At 42.9% G+C, this 22680-nt stretch overlaps 1 protein-coding gene across 4 annotated transcripts in view; it reads right to left on the reverse strand.

Annotated features, from left to right (window-relative positions):
- The window catches only part of HTR4 (5-hydroxytryptamine receptor 4), a 165339-nt gene extending 149519 nt beyond the window's left edge, over positions 1 to 15820 (reverse strand). Inside the window, exon 1 of one of the 4 annotated variants that reach the window (XM_079964861.1) lies at positions 15168 to 15820. The gene's annotated coding sequence lies outside the window, so the exon portion shown is untranslated. The other 3 variants (XM_079964864.1, XM_079964862.1, XM_079964863.1) reach the window with 3 other exon arrangements.
- Between the last annotated feature and the right edge of the window lie 6860 nt (positions 15821 to 22680).

A 22680-nucleotide genomic window follows, 5' to 3' on the forward strand; every position in this document is an offset into this window, starting at 1 on the left:
CCAGCCAAACTGAGCAACCTACACTTCCAGGTACTCCATTCATCTACCATTCAGCACACTTCAGTCACAACCCAAATGCCATTCCTGATTTAAAAATGCATTAATCTTCTCCACAACCTGTGCTGAACCTGTGGGAGCTGACAACACATACAGGCTATCCAGGCAATGCTCCTCTGCTCAACCAGTAATTTCATTACACTGCATTCTCTGGACAGGACACCAACCCCTTAATTCCCTCTTAATTCAACCGCCAGCCTACTTTTCTCCCTCACATCTTAGCTATCCTATGTGCTATGACGACTTTATCCAAGATACAGGTTTTTTCAAAGCACGTACTCCTTCCAGACCTTCAGTTCTAATATAGTACTTTCCCCAACAAAACAGTTTTGATGATTTGTCCATCACAACAGCAAGGGTGACTTCTCCACTTTCCCATTTCCATTTTTTTCTTCCTCTAGCACATATTATCTCAATGAAAGTGAATGAACCATGAACAATCAGGACAGAAGTACAAATGGATACTGTGTTTTCCTGAAGGCACCTGATACCTTATGAATCTATGAAGCAACTGCATTCTTAAGAAGATGGCATTGTCCTTTTAAGACTGCTTATATATTACATGCTAGTAAATCCAATTTGACAACAACCCTGGGGTATTTTGAGCTACATACGGGATTGGAAAGCAAGTTTTGTTTTGCTATTAATGTCAATAGCATGCAGTATATCTTCTTTAAGAAAGCCACACATCTTGTACTGAGAACAGGTATCTGCTGGAGGTAACTACACATTACATTGAACTCCCATATCCTTCTCAGTTTCACGGTACCAGGGAAATAGTTCAGCAACTTTGCACTTATAGTTTAACAACTAACAAAAGTGATCGGAAGGAAAATGGGCACACCTTAAAAAATGATTGATTTAATTTATTGACTGCTTTTCAGCAGAAGCTTTCAAAGCATTTTTTCAAGTAATAAAATCATAACACACATAACAAGCAACTAAGTCTAAAACCAGATAAACATTCCAACATGGTGTATTGATGGAGATATTTTTTAGCTATCTCATCCAGTAATTCCTTGCTGAGTTTGAATTTGAACTGAAATTATTTCATATTTGTTCAAAATACCAATTTGTTCAAAATATGTCAGTTTCCCAGGTGGGGAGGCTAAGAGACATGTCAGGAAGGCCCTGGTTTGAAACTCACCTCAACCATGAATTCACTAGGGGGACTTGGGCAAACCACTTTCCCTCTTCTCAGCCCTCCCCAGCTATAATATGGGAGATAATATTTTCTCACCTTACAGGGTTGTAAGGATTACAACAAGATAATGATTTGTATAGCACTTTCAATTGTTCAAAGCGCTTCACATGCATTAACTATATCTACCACCATGCTTTGTTGCTGCTGCTGTAATGAAAGATTGTGGTTTCTACTCCACCTCCCAAAACACACAAACACAAACACACAGTGAAGCAAGCTTGCCCCATACTGTGAGACCTGACAATAGACTAGAAGATTACCTTGTTAACCAATGATTTTGCTCTGGCATAGCAGTTTTCATCTCAAACTTAAGTCAGAGGCGCTATAAATGTTTACTTCCTTCAGGACTAGCATTGTCCTAAATCTGGATGTCTCAGTCTGCCCTGGTTATTATTCAACAGCTGTGTCCCACTGGACCAAGGGCGACAAGCCTTTCTCAGGTGCAGACACACATTTCTGAGTTGACAGCCAGGGCCCACATGCCAGTTTTAATTTTGCTCAGGAAACAAAAGGGAGTGGAGCAACAACTGCACAGGAATCAATAGGTTTCATCACATACCACTATATTTAAAATATCTCCATACCACTTTTCATCTATAAAGGAAACACCAAAGCAGTGCACATCTCATACAGCAATGCTCAATAATAATAATTTCAAATATCTATAGTCATCAGCAAAAACATTACGATAATTAATGACACTAGGGACTAGTACCAACAGTCATGGAAACTCTAAAGTAACAGGTATGCCTTCAATTTATGACAGAAAACCATGGTCAGTGCCCATCTGGTATCAACAAGGAAAACACTCCACAATGGAGAAGGCCCTCTTCTGGACCCTCATCCAGTGAGCTGTAGGTTGTGGTACAGACAAGAGGGCCTTATCTACAGACCATACCTAAGCAGTCAATACAGGAGAAGGCAGGCCCTCTGATATCCTGGTGGCTTCATAGACCAGAACTAGCACATTAAACTTGGTCCAGTAGCTAGCCAACAGCCTGTGCAGTTCCTTCAGCACAGATGACATGTGCACACAGTAGGAAATCCCACTAAAGGAACCAAGTCTCTGTATTATGCATATTTCTCCATCCAGGCAAGCAAAAGCTATTATCACAGTTCATTGATGTGTTACAGTCAGGCATAAACACTCCAGTGAGGGTTATGGCCTGGGGAGAGTCCCAAGGTACCCCAACCCTGCACCAGAATATGCCAAAATACACTATGTCACCAGCACTCCATGCATCAACATTGGTGACCACATGGGAATGCCAACAACTAACCAAATTTCAATGCAAGTGCTACCCCAGGACTAGATCCAAGGGCAAGATGAACATTAGTTCACCCATTTAGCACCTGTGTTTTTGATATATCCCAAAATACTGTTTCAAAACTGGAATTCATGTGAAAATTCTCAAAATAATGTATCTTAACATTTAAGTGATTGAAAATTGTCTTAATGGAAAAACACAGTCATGTCATGAAAATTTAACTGACTGGAGAGACTAAACGGAAAGCATCAAGATGTCAAATTAGATTTTTGATCCTATTAAGATGAAATTCTCAGTGACACTAAAAACCACACAAAACCCCCTCTTTTTAGAATATGCAAGTATATTTCCTACAGCACTAGTAAAAATAAAATGAATTTGCTTAGTGTGTCCCAGAGGAACGCAAGATAGAGTTGAACGTCCTAAGCCTGTACGAACGCGATGCAAATTACCTACCTTGCTTAGGGGTATCATCTAGCAAAGTGCTGCTTATGCATGAACTTCAGCAGGATGGTGTAAGGAATTTAGTACAGTCACTGAAGGCTGATGAATAAAGGACCAAAGCTGGTATTTGCTGCAGCAATGTGCTTCCTGTCAGCTGGCTTTCTTCTCTCCCACTATAGTGCACAAGCAGTTAAATACTGGCACCAACTTGAAATTAGTTTATTGCTCTTCTCAATGTTCCCTTTGTCTAACTGTGTGCACAGCATGTAGCCAGAGGGCACCAGAACAGCATCAAGCAGCTGTGCTGCGAAGCTATTCTTACCTAGGATTTAATTGGTTATTTGCCTCCAATCAGCTGCAAAACCTGAGCAATCTGTGATTCTCTATCTATTGAGACCTTATAAAATGTCAAGCAAAAAAATGGGGGGGGGGGATTGAGCAAGCAGTGCCCAGCCATTAGGGGCATCCACACAGAAAACAAAGCCTCTGAAAGTCAAAGGATGCTCAAGCTGTACTGGAATGTTCAGGCATCCTTGCATGTATTCATTAACTTCAAGGCTGAGCATATAGTTCTAAGATAGGTACAGTAGAGATGTTATGGTGCAGCATCACTTAGGCCACATGGGAACTGTGCTCTAGTGCAGCTTCTGTCCAATCATGCTTAAAACCATATTCTTCCAGGTTCCACTTGGTCCAAAGATCTTTAACAAAAAGAATTGCCAAGCTATTGCTTTTGCAAAAGCTGAAGAAGACACACATAATTTTCCTTCAATGCCGATTTCAAACATTTTTTAAAACCTGAGCAAATGAATATGGTTCTAAATGTAGTGCAAATGTTGCCATAAACAGTCAAGAGACTCTAGGACTTAGCACATGTTGTTGGCCATTGATCTGTTTTGCCACCAGGTGTGTTACCCACCAAGTAAGAGGAACTACCTCATTCAAGTATGAGGTCATATAATTTATGTGACTCGTTCAGTATCAGAAAGTCATCTCCCTACTTTGCTTTCCCTTCTATATATAATGCAGGTCTAGACAGCAAACACAAAGGTCATGGAAAAGATGGGAAATAAACGTTTTCTGACTATTCCATCTCCCTTAATAAGCCTGATTAATGTCACATTGCAAATATCCAGCCACCACTCTTAAAGTTCTCTCTTCTGGGCAGACAACAGTCTTCTAGATTTGGCTTCCAGGAGCAGAATCTAGGAGCATATCCTGGCTCATTATCACATCTCAATCTTCATGGCACTACACTTACATCAATTACAGGTCATTTGCTGTTCATTTTTAATCCCTTGAGATAATAAAATGTCAAAGAATTTCACATGAGTGGGATGGTGCCTGACAAATGCTTCACATTAGTGAAACAAAGGTTTTAGGAATGAAGAACTTTCCACAGATTCAGATGACTTCTGTACATTTCTCCACAGAAAATACAGCTGCTGCTCAGACAGAAGCTGTGACTTCTGCAGGATTAAAGGACTATGGTTTTGGGTGATTGATACACTTCTCACCTTTGATATCACTGATATACCCTAGCAGCAGCAATGTTCAGTGAAATTTTTCATAGGGGAACAGATAGGGCCCGAGGTGCTAGCTTGTGAGAGCAATGGGGGAGACGGGACGTTGTGACATATTGGTGTCACATGTGTGAGAATCACATATCTCTCACTAAGCCAGGCAGAAAGTTCCCAGGCTTTGAGATGGAGGTGCCAAGGGAACATTTAGGGGACTAACCTAGTCTCCCTAGTCCAATGATCACATGCCACTGGCTAGCAGCAATAATGAAAATGCATCAGTGTTAAGAACCTAATACTTTATAGTTAACAGTAGCATTTATAGGTATAGTGTTGGCCCCAGAGTATGGACTGCATGCGTATGCAGAATGTGAAAGATTATCCTCATGGGATATGAGTGGTTTTCCTCTACTATATTGTAAATGCTTAGAATGATATATTGCATAAATCCCATTAAAAAACAACAAAACAAACCTGTTTCAGGAGAAAAATACTGCTGAGACTGCAGCTTTAAAATCAATACTAACCCCGACTGTAGTTTTTATTAAAAAAAAAAAAAAACTACAAGCATGTTACAGAACTCATGTAATGGCACATACTGGATTACTCCCCATAAGCCAACAAAAACAAATCATTTCTCTCTGAAACACCCCGAAGCCATTGAATAAAAGCACACAACATCTGTCAGCTTCCTGAAGTTGCTCACCACACCTTTAACTCTTCCAAAGCAAGTCTTTTTTTCTTTTCTTTTTTACATCCCAAATACAGCATGGAGCATGTTCACCTCTCCTACACTGCCAAGTTTCAGGTCTGTCTGTTGAAACCTCAGTTTCTCATTATAATGGAATAATGCAATCCAGGTGACTTACTCTTAACACAGAGTCACGACAGGGGCCCTATAATTTTCAGTTCCCCTCTGAACTGTTTAGCCAATTAGAATGGGTGGGTACATGTTAAATTGTTATCTCCCCTTAGCTGCAAGGTACCTAGAATGAACCTCTGTCCATGTTGTATGCAAGCCAAACATTCCTGGAAAGACTTTTCACCCTTCCATGCAGAACTTTGCACCTTTAAGCTTTTATGATCTCTCCCAGTCCCTCTTCTTCAGGAGAGCTTCTAAAACAGGTATGGGGGGGATTTGTGGCCGTCCAGATGATGCTAGACTAAAACCATCATCAACCCCCCCCCCCCAGCCAGCAGAGCCAATTAGCAGAGAGGATGGGAGCTGTAGTATAACATCTGTGGACCCAAAGGTTCCCAAAAGCAACCATTTTATAACAACTGAACAAAACACAAAGTGCAGGAATTACCATTCTTTCACACATGTACATGAACTTTCTCAGTGCTCAAAGAGATTCTGTCTTTGAGGGGAAAGTTAAATATTTAATTATGTGATTAGTCTTGGTTATACTTGAAATGCTCACTGAGCATTTGATTCAAAATCCACCTAGCCTCACATGCTCACCCTGCTCCCATAACCAAAGAATTTAGGACAATTTAAACTAGATTTAGCAAGCTCTACAGAATATCTTTTTGTTACAGATGTTGTATCATAGATTCCAATTTGTGCAAAGCCAAAAGAAAGGAACAGAAAATAATGGCACTATCAAGACACAAGCAACTACCAGAAAACCCCATTCTTGCGGTATCATGAAACCACATGCGTCAGAACCCCCTTAAGGTTTTTATGACAAGAACCACCGCGGCAGTAAAAACAGCTTTTGATTCAGGACACTTCAATAAGCATTTACTCTAACATTTAACATTTATCGAATCCATATGAAATCTAACTGGGCTGTTTCATGCTACTGCATGAAGCAAGCCAAGGACTGATCATTATAATGCCTGCTCAATAAACCTTCTCCCCAAATGTCAATGCAATTTGCTGTCCAAGAAAAAGGCTGAACATGCAAACATTTCCAGGCATATAGCCCTTGCAGCTTCAGTCTCCTTTTCGCACAACATTAGTGCTTTTATTTTGTTTTTTTACTTAGAGACATAGGAACAATCCTGGGCTTTGACTTGAAAACATGAGTTTAATGTTGTTGCTTGCTTATAGATCAGGCTTCCTCAACCTCGGCCCTCCAGATGTTTAGAGACTACAATTCCCATCATCCCTGACCACTGGTCATTCTAGCTAGGGATCATGGGAGTTGTAGGCCAAGAACATCTGGAAGGCTGAGGTTGAGGAAGCCTGTTATAGATCTAACTGCAATACTGCGCAAGTCGCATATCCAGCTTCAGTTGCATATCTGCAAAAGAACATATGTGACTTATATCCTGTATAAATAATTAAGGATATAATCCTAATCACGTCTACTCAAAAGTAAATTCCACTGAATTCAACAGGCTTACTCCAAGGTAACTGGGATTAGGACTGCAACCTATATCAGGCCCATCACCAGCCTAAAAGTAGGGGAAGGGACCTAAAAAGTAGGGAGGGAGTTTATCCCACAGTGAATATTAAAGCTTTATTTATATTCACTGAGGCTATATTGATGGTGGTAATGGTAATACTGATCATTATGGTTTACCTGCAACAGACCCTGCAGCAGCAGTAGGGCAGGCCACATGAGAAGGATTTCTGGGGTTGCCAGAGCACAACACACTCCTCCTCAATTTCCCTCTGTTCTTCATCTCTTTATTTTCATCCATCCATGCCTTGTCAGGTTTACTTCCCATGTCTCTTCCTTAGCCCCTTAGCTCCATTCACTTCCTTGTTGCCTCCATCTCACCCTTCCTTTTTATCTTTTCAATCCTCATTCTTCCCTCTCCATCCTTCACTTTCTCTCCTTCCTGCCCTTCTCCTCCATCTCTCTCTTTCCTGACTTCTTTCCAGTCACTGTCCCTCTCCTGAATCAAATCTGTCCCTCATTCCTAGTAACAACTCAGGATTGTATGTACATGGCCAGTAAGAACCTGCCAATGGTGGAGCAGGGACTTCAATGGCAGGAGTTAGGATTCTTCACCTCCAGGAATAATGCAGTACATCAGGTTCATCTCCATCCTGCACTCCAAGGACCAAATTACATTGAGGCAGAAAGGCAGCTCTGAATAAAAACAGAAGGCCTTCTCTTACACACACAAATTTAAGTACATCAAACCTATTTCCATTCAGAATTTAACTGGGCCAGCCATCATGAAACATGAAAGCTAATAGGAGTGAACTCTGTAATGCAAATGAATGGACACTGCTGCAGCAGCTAGCATGAGAAAATATACTTTCTTGCTCCTTGCTCAGGGTGGACTTGCATAAAACGAAAGAAGAGCCCTGCTGGATCAGCCCAGTAGCCCATCTAGACCAACACTGTTCTCATAGTGGTTAAGCCTGTGGGCAGGGCCCAAGCACAGCGGCAACCTCCTCACTTGTGGTTCCCAGCAGCTGGCATTCAGAGGCGTTCCACCTCCAACAGTGGAGAGGCAGAACAGCCATCATGGCTAGTGGCCATCAATCGCCTTATCCCCTACGCATTTGTCAAATTCTGAAACCCATCCAAAACAACCCAAGCATGAATTATTCATCCTGTTGATTTGCAGAAGCGCGTATAAATTCCAGCTCTTTCTGTAGCTGTTGCTACAGCAGAGTGATGGAAAACCTGAGGCCCTCCAGATAAGTGGTACCTCTGGTTACAAACTTGATTCGTTCCAGAGGTCCTTTCTTAACCTGAAACCATTCTTAACCTGAGGTACCACTTTAACTAATGGGGCTTCCCGCCGCCGCCACGCAATTTCTGTTCTCATCCTGGGGCAAAGTTCTTAAACTGAGGTACTACTTCTGGGTTGACGGAGTCTGTAACCTGAAGTGTTTGTAACCCGAGGTGTTTGTAACCTGAGGTACCACTGGACTCCCCAAAAGCACCCACCAACAAGGCCAACATTCAGGAATGGTGGTGGTTGTAGTATAAGGCCAGAGGTTCCCCATCACTGCTATAGCATGACTGATAGTTATACAAGAGTCACAGCTTTGTTCCTACCAGCTGAAACATTATATTTATGCTGCTTCGAGGGGGCATATCAAAGTGCAGCCCACATATAGGCACCATGCAGTCTCTGCTAGGTTACTGGGGCCCTTGACCGAGGGGGAGGGGGTGTTGAGAGCAAGAGTTAACACCACACACCTGAGAGCAGGTTAAAGCTTTTTGGGGGCCAAGTATCAACACTCTCCTGGTGCCATGACATTGTCATGGCAAATTCTGCTATTGTCCACTCCCAACTACTGCAAAAGTCCAATGATAAAAACTTAGCCAAAAGCATACTGGCAGACAGTCCAATAGTAAAATAATCATAAAAACTGTCCACACTTTTACAGTCCATAGACTGTAATAGCCATAGGCCTGGGTAAAGAGGAATTTCTTACCTGGCATCTAAAGACATGTAATAATGGTGCCAGGTGATCCTTTCTGGGGACAGTATTCAGCAATCGAGGAGCCACCACAGAAAAGGCCCATTCTTTTGTTGCCACCCTCTGAACCTTGCTGGGAGCAGAGAAAACATACAAAAGCGCCTCTGATAAAAAGTGCAGGGTCCAGGCCAGTTTGTACCACAAGGTTTTAACTAGCAAAGAAGAGATATAAGCTAACTGTTTGATCGATCTCTTGACCCATGTGTGGCTTAGTTTAGAGTTTCAGCATGGGTGAAATAAGCCCCACACCTGGAATCTGAAATATATCTATTGAGGGCCAGCACTTTTTTAAAAAAACAACCCTGAGGCTAGTACCTAGGAGTTTAATTTCCCTACCCCCACCCCTCCATGTTTTAAGACTATAAATCTTAAACTCACTGTCCCAGGAGTAAGCCCAACTTGTCTCCTAGTAATGCGATGAATTTTGTTGCATGCTTCAAATATGCACCAGAAACATTGTGGCACACATTAAGATTCTGCGGTGCTGAACTGTTTAATAGACATCCCCTCCTTACCTCAACACCTAATCACAGTGCAAGCTGAGTGCTGATTACATTTTCCATTATTTTCAATAATTGTTCACCTAATTATATAAAACTGGCTTAGCCTAATTTGTCTTCTTTCAAATTAATTTGCTTTTCGGTGTACATTAGTGGATGCGTCTCCCACTGTTACTCGTGTGTCTGCAACCACTTTTATTCATTTAGGGCTATTTTCTCTTTTAAAATGAAATTATTTGGTTTAACAATAAGGCTAATAGAATTGCATAACGTGAACAAATCAGAACCAGCTGCTTTGGGGGAAAAGCAATCTAATCCAGTTTCCCCCTCTTCCTTCCCCAAGGGGTCTTTCCATGGGTGTAGCCAAGGGGGGCAGGGAGGGCAGCTGCCCCCCTAATAAAAAAGACTTAACAAACTGAGGCTCTATCCTCTATCTTCTATCACACACACATAAATCCTGGGTCTATCCCAGGTTACAAAGTGTCTTCTAGAATGGACAAAAAATGTAGTTCTGGCAGTTTCCATTATTTTCTCCCCCCACAAATGTAAAATTGTTATACTGTATCTTGTTGCTGATCCACAAACATGTTCTTGAATATAATTATTTCCATTAGTGGCTTCCAAAATAAAACTAGGTATAATTCCATATGATGAGTTTCCCTTCACCAAGTTACTGTGAAACTAAAATAAAATCTGCTTTAATCAGGCTTTCTACCAGAATCAGGGTTTTTTTTTAACCAACAGGCACCCAGCAACCTAGAGACTTTTAAGAATTCCTCCCTAACTCTGGAGTCTAAAACCAGCGACAAATCACCATAAAATGCAATATAAAGAGGGAAAGCAAGAGTGTGGTTTTGTTTTCTAAAATTTTTATCCCCCTCCTGCTTTTCCTAAAAAGGAGGGGGGCATTTTAGCTCCATAGTAAGTATGTAAGGTAGGTTTGGCTACCAGTAGTGACTTGCCCAAGGCCATTCAATAAAATCATGGTCAAGGTAAGGGATTTCAGCCACAGCTTGCAAATCCATAAATGAGCAAGCAAGCAACCATTATTCAAGTAGGGGAGGAGGGGGAACACTTTAGGGAAGTTCAGGTGGCATAGTGTAAGTCTTGCAAGGAAGCATTTCCATCCCCCCCCCAAAAAAAAATCCCACAGAAAAAGCCCTATTTCCACCAACAACAACAACAACCTGGAAAAAAAATGTATGTAAAGCTCAGAAATAATAAGTACATTTGAAATTGAAAGGAAAGGGGAAACTCCTATTCCCAGTAGTACAGTTATTTCATAAAGTTATGAAAACCAGGATTTATATTGTGTATGCACACAAACATTCACACACTGAAGACTCCATAAAGAAATTACAATGTAAACAAGTATTTATTCCAACACCCAGTAAAACATTTAAAAAATTGCTTCCCTTTTTCGACCAAACGTCATGGCAACAATCTCACTATAAGACTATCCTGCAAGAGAGAGAGAGAGAATGCACAAACAGCATGATTTTCCTTTCAGGAGAGAACACCAAGGGTGTGTGAAAGAGATGATATCTCTACCTGGTATTTTCACCTTGAAAAATGGTGTGTATAATATTAGCCAACAGCTGCCTAGTTCCAGCACTAAGATGTTTTACAATTTGTACTCCCGTCTTGTCCCTTGGTATTTCACAGCTTCCTGCAGAATGCAAAGCTTTATATTAGAGACTAACTCCAAGCTTTCCCATCAAAGATGCAACTACAGCCAATTCTATGAAGGAGCTTTGGAGCCTTTCCATCTGCCCCAGGAACCTTACCAAGGAAAACGGCCTCCATGTTTCCCAAGGAGCAAGAGTCACTGTTATCCCAGCCATTGCCAAATGGTGAGCCGCACCTTTGCCTTATGGATAACCGGCAGAAATTTCCAGCAGTGAACACAGGAGGTGAAAGAAAGCAATAAGTATTCAGGTAAACAGAAGGTGAAGCTGCTACTTCTGAACAAACACACAAACACACGCAGTTTTATTGGCGATTCCACATATGAAGCACTAAGTACCTATACTGCTGTTAGCTATTTTAAATTCTTTTAAATTTTGTGTTTTAAATTTGTAACCTTAGGGTGAAAGGTGGGTAATAAATAACAGTAACAGTAACACAGAAGATGGGATACAGCCCTCTCCGGCTCACTCACAAACCAGAGGACGTAGAGTGCTTTAAATAACTTTGTTTCTAAAGCAAGTGGCATCATATGCTCTAAGCCGGTTTCTTCTACCTTTACAGTGGACCTAGTTTGGGTACCAAGGTCTAAAGAAATGAGGAGGGGTTTATCTAATGATGGCTACAGAACAGCAGCTGCAACACTCAGGCATTCGATTTTTTTCAGTGACTCCGAGTTCTATCTCGTTGCATTGCAGGAGGATTATTTAAGATGCCTCCGAAGAAAGATACAATTAAGACTTTCCAGATTTTTTCTCCCAGTGCTCCAATAATTCAAACTCTAATGAAAGATCCATTAGCAGAATACACTTTCACTGCTCAGTCTACAGACAGGCAGCATTCACAGAGTGTTCTCTGTTAACTACTCATGTGCCTAGGAAGTGCCACAGGAAGCTGCCTTATTTTAAGTCAGGCTACTGGTTTTTCTAGCTTAGTATTGTCCACACTGAATATGAGCTAATAGCAAAGTAAACTAGTGTCACTTTTAAGTTGACTTTCTCTGCAGTTAGTTTTCACCGAAAAAAACATCAAACAAGCAGAGGCATTACTGCAATAACTGCCCCAACCTGAAGAAGTGTAAGTGTCCTCACAAAATTGTGACAACAGATACTCCTTGTTGATCCACTGCAAGCCACCATGGTGTTTATCTTTGTACTAGGTTCATCTCTTTGTGTCTCCCTTGTCTTTTCTCCCACCAATTGGACATCCCATGCGATCACAAAAAGTCAGCCTATTTTTTTATTTGACTCTTTGCATCAGTGTACATTGGTCATTGGTGCACTGACTTGGAAACCATGGGTTCTGAGTTCAAACCTCTCCATTCAGCCACAAGTTCAGAAGATAGCCTCAGTTAAATTACTCTGAGCTTCAGTGATCCCAGTCTATAAAATGGAATCAATAATGACGTAACTACAGAGGTTTGTTTATTTATCACATTTGCATCTGATTGCTTAATTATGGCATGTGGGGAAAACTGTACAACTTTTGAAATTTTCAAGAAATTCTTCAGATACGCAAACCTTGAGGGAAGCAAGTGTTCTTGCCAGCAAGTTAAAAGAACAACTGAGTATACCCCTTGAGTCATAGGAAAATCCTATGCAGTGAAGGAACAGTGTTTTATATTAATTCAGCAGCTACTTAAAGGAGCCGACAAGTCAGATAAAACAGCAGCTAAAGTCCTATGATCTAACTATGTGCTGATTTGAGTATTAAGCTGCAAGTAGTTTGAGGAAAGGGTGTGACACCTTGCTCTTAGATATGCAAGTCTGGAAATTCAGGAGAGATCTACTCATCATTAGCAGCAGCCAAAGAAAATGAAATTGTTATACATAAGAAATGCTTAAGCCTTCAAGCATCTACCAATCCACAGAAATATACCAGTTGAAACAGAGCTCAGCAGAAAATTCCTTCCTGGCACATATCCAGAAATGTTCTTCCAATTCCACTTTTCTCTACTGCTGATTGGCAGTTCAGTAGATAAAAAAGCTGTTTCACTTGTCCAAGCATCATCAAAACGTCACTTAGGTGACAAACCTATACTTACTAATGAGAAAGGACCATTGAATTCAGTGGATCTTATTGCAGGGTAGACATGCACAGGATCATTACATGTCAGCAGAGTCATTACTATAGGAAAGCATCAATAAAAAGAATTTAAAAAGTGAGTGCAAGTAAACACAAAAATTGTTCTTGAAAAATTTAGTAACTGAATGTGTATGTGTGCAGCTGGACACCTACAATAATGGCATGGTGGAAAAACAAGTCATTTGAATGTGATGTGTGCACCTGGCCTTAAAATAATCCCTTCACTTATGTGACCATATCAATATTCACAGATAACAGGGTACAAAACTACATGTTTAAAAAATGCAAATAATTTTTTTACTGAAAATGATTTGAAATTGCAAAGCAATTTCAATTACATAAATTCATATTTGCATTTGCGATATGATCCTATACTTGTAACATGAAAAATATGACAGCTATGGCTCTCAAATCCTGGGTGGTAAAGTTGCTCCCTTAATAAATGGAAACCTAAGACTACTTATTGCGTCGCTGTGTGGTACAGCATATTATTGAATCCAATGTGTTCTATGTTGAATTTTTAAGTTCAGTTCATTTGTGTGTCTTTCCTCGCATTCATGAACTGGCTCCCCCTCCCTATATATTATGTTCACACACACACACACACACACACACTTTTCTGCGCTTAACAGCAAGGCAAAACTGACTGCAATGAGTTATTTACTTTGCTGCTGTTTAATCCTAGGTAGCTCCAAGAAACTGCAGCCCTTCTCCATTAACATACACTGCTCTTTCTTCCATCCACTGTTCTGCTAAGTAAAAGAAACATCTTCCACAATGTTGTGAATCTCAATACCATAAAAGCATACAGGACACTCACCATCCCAACCCCAACCCCAGCTTTGTTCCTGCACACCTCCTCCCCTCACTTTCTACCTCTTAAAGGATACTTGTGCTTTGTTGCCTCCGCTCCATTTGTTTGCACCATGCCCAGTATTCAGTAGTAGTGAAGCAAACGTTTCTAACTTACATCAGAGGCTATCTATTATCACCTGGGGCAGCCCCTTGCCAATACACAACTTCCTTATAAGTAATTACAGAGCAAAGCAAAGTACTAATCAAACACAGTTCAACGTTTCCTCGGGTTCCTCTTTTTCACGTTCCTCTTTACATAACTAACACACACCGTAGATACTACGACATCACCTAGTTACTTGGTCAGTATGCATTTCCACTGGCAGGAAACTTTTGCTTTTGATACTCATGCATTTTATTATTCCTTTTGAAGGAAAAAAAAAAACCTTTCTAATGTACCGTTACTTCAGAAGATATCTATTACATCACGGGGGGGGGGGGCTGCCAATACAGAACTTCCCTCTCTGACCAGGTAAGAAATTATGGAGCAAAACAAAGCAATAATAAAGCAAAGTTCAAAGTTCTGCCATCTTCCTTTACCTACCTCTAGCACAATGTATAAACTCTCTAGCATCACCTAGCTATTAATTCGGTGGACGCATTTGGACAGGCAGGAAACTTTTGTTTTTGACACCCTCTTTCAGACCAAGGTTATATTTCTTCTGATCCGGATTATTTACGTTGGGCTGCTTCCCAGGTATTGTCATATTTTCCAGCAGGAAGGCTGCCTTCTTTTTAAGAGTCCTCTACTCTAGCAAATTACTTCCAGGCACTATCTGGAGGCAGGCGACCCAGAACCACCCGATAGTGCGTGTACGAAGATGCCTTCGAAAGATAGATTCTCCGTAACAACTTCCGGGAAACCTATCAGCAGCGTGCAAGCCAATAGGGGATTGTTTTCAGCCCGGCAAACCGGTATTAGTAGACGCAAGAGTGCCTCTGAACATATAGAGAATACCTCATCATCCCTAGGCAGCCTGGCAGAACCTGTCCTCATGAGGGGGGTGGAGAGGCAACTCTGGCTTACTTTCCTTTTTGGAAAAGAGGTCCAGAGATAAAATAAACCAGCGATCGGAAATAAAGCAACTGGGGAGACTGGGACGCGCGCGCGCGCGCACGGGCATCCCAGCAGGAGCGAGGTCTCACCATTGCAGAGAGAGCAGCCCGGACGCCCCCACCATGGTCCAGCTGCCCCGTTGCTCACGTGGCCGGCTGCATCTGCTCCGCGGCGGCTCTTCGCGCCGTCGTCTCCTCCGGGGAGAGGCGAGGCGGGCGTCTCGCACGGCGGGGAAGGAGCGCGCCGCCTCGACCATTCGCTCCGTCCCGCGTCTTTCACTCACTATCCGGCGCCGCGGAGGGAAGTCAAAGCCGCTCAGCCGCCGCGGCTGCTGCCTGCTAACACTTTGCGCGCCCCTCCGCCGCTTCAGTGAAGTTGCTGTCCCGGGATGAAGCCACAGGAAAGCCCGCGCCGAGCAGACCTTCAAGCTCCTTCACGGGCTGCCTCCTCTCCTCTCTCTCTCTCTCTGAGGCAGCCGGCTTCTCCCGCTTTCCCTCCAGCTGCCTTTCTTAGGTAGGCAGCGCGCTGCCTGCTTTGCGCCGGGCCAGTCAGTGGCAGCCAATCAGAGCCGGCTCCCCGCCGGGCGCCCTCCTCCGCTCCAGAGGGGGAAACGGCGGAGGAAGAAGAATCCGTGGGGAGCCGCAAAGCAATTCGGCCACGAGGGAAACCAGGCGCTTCCCCGGCTTGGGCTACGGTACCTTGCAGTGTTGAGCGAGCAAGCGAGCGCTCTCTCTGGAGGGAAGGAAAAAGCCTCTCTTCTCTTTATATCACGCCGCGGGGGCGGGGGGAGCGAGGCAGCTGCCCCACCTGCGGCGCAAGAAAGGACTCCGCGGAGTTTTCTGCGTTTCCCTTCGCGCTCGTGGAAGCACGCGGGCGACCGCGCAGCCGAGTCTCGTGGAAGCGCCTCTGCCTCCTCCGCACGCCGCGGGTCAAACCGTCCGTGGCAACAGGTGCTGCTGTTCTCGGCTCGGGCTTGCCGAGCGGCCGCCGGCGTGGGAATGCGCGCGCTTTCCGGTCCACCGCAGACACCTGGCCGCCGAGTCCCTCCAGCCGGGAGTTGCTTCTCGGTCCCAGGCCTGAGCTTTAATTGGCTGCAGAGGCGGAGGACAGGCAGCAGGAGGGGCGGCTTCTCTCAGCAGCGCGGTACAGCGAGCCCAGAGAAAGCCCTGCAAGTGTACCCCCAAAGTAATGGGGAACCTTCAGGACAAGGAAGGACTAAGGAGTAAACCCAACACAAATCCGGAGTGGAGTCCCTAAAGTGGTTGGATGGCAGCTTGTACGTCTCCTTCCAGCAACGCCTGGTGCCAAGCGTATTGCTCTGCTTTCCTTTGGACCACACCAGTGAGGCCAAGAGGGAAGTCTGGTCGCCTGGGCAGCCGGGGACCTCCATACACACTGCCCAGGCTTGTGCCCCAGGAAGCTCACTTTGCTGCTGCTAACGCAGCGGTTTGATTTCACCCCCAGAGGTGCACTCCATTGTCTTTTGAGAAGGGCGAAACTAGGTTTTATTTCACCCAGGAGCCTCAATGGATGCTTCATGGGGGGGGGGGAGCGAGCTAGCCACCCCCATAGCTATAGCACTGCTTTTGAGACAGACAGATGCCCGCAACAAGGGGCTCTTTACTTTAGGCTACAGCCTAAAATGGGTTGGGGGATCTGCGGTCTTCCAGACTTTCCTGGCCTGTAGCTCAATGGAAGACCACCTGCTGCACATGCAAAAAAGGTCCCAGGTTCAACCTCAAGTGTCTCCTGGCGACAGGCCGCTTCCTGAAAGGTCAGAGAGCATCTGTCCATCAATGTAGACAATACCAAGCTAAATCGAGCAATGGTCTCATGCAGCTTCCTATGTTCCTTCGGCCATGCTGGCTGGTGCTGATGGAAGTTGGAGCCCAACAATATCTGGAGGGGTTCAGAATCACCATTGGGCCGAAAGGGGACAAAAGAATAGCATGGGAGGTCAGGTTTTGGCAGCTCACAGACTTACCTGCTGGGATTCATATTATTTTGCCATAGGAATTATATATGGTAATGGTGTTGCCATGGAAAGTTTTTTTCCATAACTGAAAGCCAAGGGCTATAGCAAACTGTGTCCCAATCAAAAATTAAACAAAAGGAGAGTTCAGATTGTAACAGCTTTTTCACGTCTGTTTTCTGAGATAACACTCTTTAGTTAACAACAGTAATGCATCATGCAAACATGGCGGTGAATTCAGTTAATAATGATTTGCATGGTTTGGTGTAACATGGGCATCTTGGCAGGGCACACTCTGCTCCTAAGAAGATGCACAGTTATCTCCTTAAGCAACAAGAAGCACCTCTAAGACACATGTTCTAAGAGAGACACGTGCTTTGACACCTGCTGTATAAAGCAGTGGCTCCCTGCCAAGGTATAAATATGTACAGCTTGGAACTCTGCCTTTATATCTCAATTCACTGAGCACATCACTATAATTTTGCATTACTCAGTTCCTTCTTCTAAGGGTGTTGACTCTCTTGTCCTTTTGGACCATATGCACCCACGCTTGCAGACTCCTTGTTTCTGCTTGTTGATGCACCTACCCAATTTTATAATGGTAGCACCCTGGGAGACTCTTTGGTCACAAGCTTCTGCCTCTACATCAGGAACAGAAACTTGTGGCCTTCCAGCTATTGCTGGACTCAGCTCCCATCTGCCCCAGCCAACAAGACAAATGGTCAAGGATGATAGCTGTAGTCTAGCAACATATAGAGACCCACTGGTTCCCAGTCCCTGATAAGTACCCTTCAATTTTCAGCTTTGGGGTATAATGTTCTGTACCCCCTCCACTGAAGGCCTTAGGTGTAAGTATATGTTAAATAAACCATATTTCTTAAAGTAACTATTCTCCACTGTGCCTTGATTTCCCCAACCGAAACACAACCCTGGGTGAGTGCCTGGAACCCCCTGGAATCTTGCTACCGCTCAGCAGAGCTTGCAGGTGGCATGTAACAATATAAATTAGCACAAAGGTTTTATTCAAATCTGTGCTACCTTTTGCCATCTTTCTTTGGTGACATGTAAATAATCATTCTAGGATACAGTCAGGTTAGCAATCAGAATGCAGCCTTATCTGAATGGCATGGGAACTACATGGGTAGCAGAATGTCTGTTAAGAGGAACCTTTATAGGCCAGGACACTGGTGTAGCTGTTGTGCATGAACCTGTGTTGTTATACATTGTTTCTACATGTCATCACAAACACCCAGAAAAGATGTAGCCAATGACCTCACTGAATGGGAAAATGTCCCCAGCACACACCTAGCAGCACTGTGTGTGTGTGCGCGTGCACACACAGAGAGAAAGAGAGAGAGAGAGAGATACAGGGATAGTGAAAGAGCTATAATAAGTCTAATAATAACCACAATCAAACAACAATGGTTTGGGGTAGTGACAAATGAATATGGATACTATACATGAGTTTTAAAGTGGAACTAAAATCCAATAAAATCCTCTGGTTTATGCTTACCTAAACCAGCAATCCTTTGATGCCTCTCTGTTTCTCCATTACATCCTCAGGATTACCTAACCATTGTGTCTCAGAAGGGAGACCGCCTGCTAGCAAGAGCAGCCCTTTGCTACAGTTAACAAACTCTACTCCATCTGATATTGCCCCCGTGCCACACACCCTGTCATCTCGCTTCCTGATATACTGGTGGTGCTGTGCTGTGATGGTGTGTTGAGTTGTGTCCTATCTTAAGCACTGCCAAGGGGGATGGGGTAGGATGTGATCTGAGACTAATTTCCCCCCTCTTCCATTGAATTCGGTGGGAGAGAAATTCCTTGCACCAGGTTGAGGATGGGTGTAAAGTTCTGCCATCAATGGTGGGTGGCAAAGGATTGAAGGTGCATAGGATTTGGCATAAGTGTACTCCTCCATGCCACCTACCCCACCCAACTCTGCATCCCATTTTGGCTGCTCTGCTGGTCTATTGGGGGAGTTCTGCTGATGTATCTCTATGTTGACAGCATATAAGAAGTTTTGCCCATATAGCAGAGCTTCTCCCAAATTGTACAGCCACTCAGCCTGCAAATACTAAATTGCACCCCAAGTTGCTTGTTGGCTGTAGTTGCAGTGGTTGATCAAAGAGAATGCCATTTCTGGGCACTCAATGCATACAAGATGCTTGTGGCTTCCTTTCACTGTTTATTTGAGTAAATACATTTGTATCAGTTTGTGCTTGCCACTTTTGTGATACAGACTTCCTATTTCACCTGATCCAACTATTGTGGGCTTCCCAGAGACGTCTTGTTGGCCCCCATGGGAAGCAGGGTGCTGGATCTTTGGTCTGACCCAGCTAGACACTTCATTTGTTCTTACTGATACATATTTTACAAAGATGTACTATGCAGTCTGTTTCTTAAGGTTATGAGCGCAGAAACTCAAAATGAATGTAGAAGTATTTTGTCCAAGGATTTTGTTTAAAATCAAGTTGTTTAATTAGGCTACTATTTCAAGCAACTAAAAAGCAATTGATGCCTGTTAAAGCTGACCCAACTGAGCATATGTGGTTTGGGAAAGTATAGGAATGAGGAAGGGAAAACATCTCCACTGGCATTTTGGCTGCAAAATGTTGCCTAGAGAGAATATTCTGAATGGGATATTAATCTGAGCTGCCTGATTTGTGACAGGCAAGAGCTAATGTTGCACTTAAGAGGATGGGAACGGGAACCAGGATGTCCTTGAATCAAATCCCACTTCAGTCATACAGAGTGTTTGCCTACAGATACTTTGCCTACAGATTATAGAGTTGGTTCATGCTTTGAGTACAAAGCATTATATCTATAAAAAAAAACTACTGTAATAGTCTCTATTGTCCTTTTGGTTCCTGCTAAAGATATTTCTCTTGCAACAGGCCTTGTAAATGAAGATCTTTATACCATACCCATATTAGACCGCAATACCTCAAGGACTGCCTCTCCCCATATAAACCAATCTTGACCCTGCGATCATCATCTGAGGCCCTTCTTCATATGCCTACTCTGAGAGAGGTCTGGAGGGCGGCAACACAAGAGCAGGCCTTTTCTGTGGTGACTCCTTGCTTGTGGACTCCCCTCCCCAGGGAGGCTCACCTGGTGCCTTCATTACATATCTTTAGGTGCCAAGCAAAAGCATTCCTCTTCTCCCAAGCCTTTGGCTAATTAAACAATCTATAGCCTTTTAAAATGGCTGGGGGTATTGCTTTTGTTTGTTATTGTGGTATGTATTTTGGTGTTTTTATATTGTATACTGACCTGTGATCTTCAGTTGAAGGGAGGTATGGAAATTTAATTCATCATCATCATCCTATATTGATATGTAGTGTAGTGATATGTGTGTGTGCGCGCATGCAATATTTGCTTTGGAAGCATCAGACCTTAGTGTTTACATATATTCATTTCCAAAGTGATTAACATATACTTTTTATTTCAGCAATGTATATATATACTATTTAATTACAATCATTTCTAAACAGTGTACAAGTGAAAAAAACAATGCAATAAACAACAAAGCAGTTGAAACCATAATATCAGTATTCAGTTTAAATGCCTGCTGGTGTTTTTTAAGTTCAGTAGGTGTTGGAAGTTCAACAGGGACAAGATCTTTTTGACCTCAGCTGGAAGGGAGTTCTATAAAATTGGGCCCACGATACTGAATGCATGACTCCTGGTTGATATGAGTTGTGCATTCAAGCAATGGGGGACCACTAGCAGTGACTCCCTTGAATCTCTCAATGATTGGGCAGAAACATAAGGAATCAGGCAGTCCAGAACTTTCAGGTTTTAAATTCAGTAGGAACACAGATATGCCCTAAAAAGTGTGGAACTGAATATTCTGACCCGATGAGCAAGCTGAGCAACTGGTTTGGCACTGATACTTTTTGACCACTGCCAATGAAAATTGTTTTTGCAATCATGGGAACATAAGTAAAAATAAAAGATAAGATAGTCTGCCAGAAATAAACCTCATTGGGGGCACATGCTGCCATGACCGACAAGCGGGCAGCCCTTGTACTGGAACCACAACATTGGCTCTTGACTCAAAACGGCCAGTCTTCAATCAACCTGTCAGCCATCTGGCAGCACTGTGCTGTATCTAGGCCATTTAGAGGTAGGGAATCTCAAAGCCAAGTTTTTGTACATGTCTCAAGCCACCAGCTGTCAGCCAGAAAATCCCAAAGTGATCAGGGCAAGAGTCTCTGATTGTGCTAGCAAAACAGTCAGTTCAACTGTCCAAATTCATTTCAAATGGAAGTTGAAAGGCCAACAGTGAAGGCTGCTCCAGTTGACTTCTGAGACTTTGACAGGTTTTAATTAGCTGAATTTCACTATCCGCCAGATGGGTAACAAACATGTATAACCCTCCAGTGTCCTTTGCATGGGATGAGCATAAAAGGCCAGAACAAAAAGACATCAATGTTCTATGAGATGCCTTAATATTAGGTACAGTATTGATGACAGGAGAATCACAGAATCATAGAGTTGGAAGGGACCCTGAGGATCATCTAGTCCAACCCCCTGCAATGCTGCCCCATACAGGAACTGAACCTGCCACCTTGGCATTGTCAACACCACACTCTAACCAACTGAAGAAGGTGCTCTTAATTTATTATTGACTTTATTATTCGTTCTACTGCCTAAGACACTGAAAGGGTGAGAAAGGGGAAACTTTTTAACCCTTCCTTGTTTTGGCTCATAGCTGGAGCTGGGACAAGGCTCTAAGAGAAAAGGAGTGCGAATTAGAATCAGAACCTTGGAAGAAATAGCAAAGGCCACTCCCTTCCTTTCATCTTAGGTCACTTTAAATATCATCAGAACCATGTGACAAAGTTTTCCTGGAGTGCCACATTTTATGCTATAGGGCCTAGACTCTAGTGCTTCAACATATTTGCATACAAGCTGCACACTAAAATAATAGTCTAGTCAATGCATAACATTTGATTCTCCTGATTATATAAACTGGTACTCAGGGAAAACAGCAAAATAAAATACGATCCACTTCCACGTTCATAATTTCTCTAAAGCACTTTATAGATCCTTGAATGAAGTCAGGCAAATGTACTGATACAGAGAAATAAAACAAGATTATGTTTATTTATAGAGCCTTCCCAGTTATACACAGCTATTAATCACAGTATGTTGTAGTAAAATACATTACAGATGGTTTTGTCAAAGGTGATACATACACCAGTGAATTATCGTTAAAGGACTTCCCAGGAAGCTGCAGTGGCAGACTTATAAAAATATGAAATCTCTATTAAGTCACTCATTAATCTTTTAAAGCTACCTCTTAAAAGCAGCAGCACCGTTAATTGGTTGTTAATTATTAATTACTGTAGTATAATTTGGAAGGTGTTTTCTGACTAGGAAATGAGATGAGCCAAAATGCGGAACCAGAAAGAATGATTAGCAGAAGGTCCGATTGCAAACAGAGCTTGTTCTCATTGTGCTCTTTCCCACACATACCACTAAAGTGCAAGGAGAGGGAAATAGCACCAGAGCATTCTCCATTTCTCTATCTTACCCCTGCCCTATTCAGGAAAAATATATATTGTTTCATGCCACCCCAATCTTTGAGCAGTGGAAGATTCCAGGGGTCCCAGAGT

This window comes from Podarcis cretensis (assembly GCF_951804945.1).
Source record: "Podarcis cretensis genome assembly, chromosome: 2".
NCBI classification, from domain to species: domain Eukaryota; kingdom Metazoa; phylum Chordata; class Lepidosauria; order Squamata; family Lacertidae; genus Podarcis; species Podarcis cretensis.